The sequence below is a fragment of the Periophthalmus magnuspinnatus genome, chromosome 18 (genome assembly GCF_009829125.3).
Source record: "Periophthalmus magnuspinnatus isolate fPerMag1 chromosome 18, fPerMag1.2.pri, whole genome shotgun sequence".
NCBI lineage: Eukaryota > Metazoa > Chordata > Actinopteri > Gobiiformes > Gobiidae > Periophthalmus > Periophthalmus magnuspinnatus.
The window spans coordinates 28,217,768-28,219,356 of record NC_047143.1 but is presented as its reverse complement, the minus strand read 5'-3'; the positions used below and the strand labels follow the sequence as shown (position 1 = coordinate 28,219,356).

The 1,589-nt window shown below is 46.2% G+C and overlaps 1 pseudogene; it reads right to left on the bottom strand.

The window, feature by feature from the left end:
• Positions 1–664: 664 nt before the first annotated feature.
• On the bottom strand, positions 665–1,173 carry LOC129457120 (uncharacterized protein DDB_G0271670-like; annotated as a pseudogene).
• Positions 1,174–1,589: the final 416 nt, after the last annotated feature.

Below are 1,589 nucleotides of genomic sequence, written 5' to 3'. Positions count from 1 at the left end.
GAGCTCGGGTCCAGTGGTCCTGGAGCTCGGGTCCAGTGGTCCTGGAGCTCGGGTCCAGTGGTCCTGGAGCTCGGGTCCAGTGGTCCTGGAGCTTGAGGGTTCTACTGTGTCTTTGCTGTTCCTGCTCTTTTCTGGACACAAATGTACAAATATTATCAGCATAAAGTTTGATCTTGTTTTGAATTATTCATTTTAAGGGTTAACAATATAATAATAATAATTATAATAGTGTTAGTAACAAGTGATAAAAAAATACTAGAAAACTTGATCTCAAATGTGACAGACGGAGTCCCCTCACTTGTATCATATGTTCCAGATTCAAGGACGCCCCCTACAGGAAAACACATGCTACAGCTGCTCTTCTGAATGGAGCCTGTGCCACTGACAGGAAATAAAATAACAGCAGGAGAAGAATGACACACTTCAAAGTTATGATCATAGGGATAAGCAGATGGTGCTGCCAACAGGTTACAGGTCAGATCTGTGGGAGGTCACCCTGCTCACAGTAAGAATACTTTAATATAACTGTACTTTGGTCTTAAGTCATACTTCTATAAACAGAGTCATATTCAGGCTTTGTGCTTCAGCTCAAAAACTCATTTTTACCTCCTCAACAACATGAAAAACACAACAACTTGATTTTAAACAGTTTCTCCAAGTTATGTTAGGATGAAGATGATGATGAAGATTATGGGGAGGAGGAGGAGGAGGAGAAGGATGATGATGATGAAGATTATGGGGGGGAGGAGGAGGAGGAGGAGGAGGAGGATGATGATGATGAAGATTATGGGGGGGAGGAGGAGGAGGAGGAGGAGAAGGATGATGATGATGAAGATTATGGGGGGGAGGAGGAGGAGGAGGAGGAGGAGGAGGATGATGATGATGAAGATTATGGGGGGGAGGAGGAGGAGGAGGAGGAGGAGGAGGATGATGATGATGAAGATTATGGGGGGGAGGAGGAGGAGGAGAAGGAGGAGGAGGAGGAGGAGGAGAAGGATGATGATGATGAAGATTATGGGGAGGAGGAGGAGGAGGAGAAGGAGGAGGAGGAGGAGGAGGATGAAGATGATGAAGATTATGGGGAGGAGGAGGAGGAGAAGAAGGAGGAGGAGGAGTTGTGGAGGAGGAGGAGGAGGTTGAAGAGCAGGAGGAGGAAGAGGAGGAGTTGTGGAGGAGGAGGAGTTGTGGAGGAGTAGGAGGAGGAGGAGGTGATTGAGTTATTGATCTGTGATCACATTAAACTCGTGTTGTTCCATTGGCTCCAGAGTGAAACATAATATGAAGCATTTAAAGGTACAATATGTAACTTTTCTGGGTATTACCTGTGTCCAAGGAGACAAGGAGCTACTGGTCAGGTCTGTGTAAAGGCGAGCACGCTCACAGTTTTAAGTTATTTTTGAGCATTCAAAACATCTGTAATGCCATACTGTGGAACATTCCAGGCATAGTGATAATGATCTCCATGGAGACGAGCAGGTGGTGGGCCTGAGGGCGCCTTTAAAAGACTTTACATTATTATTTATCATATTTACTGTGGCCTCATGAGGGGGCGGGGCTTGAGGACATGGAGGGGGCGGGGCTTGAGGACA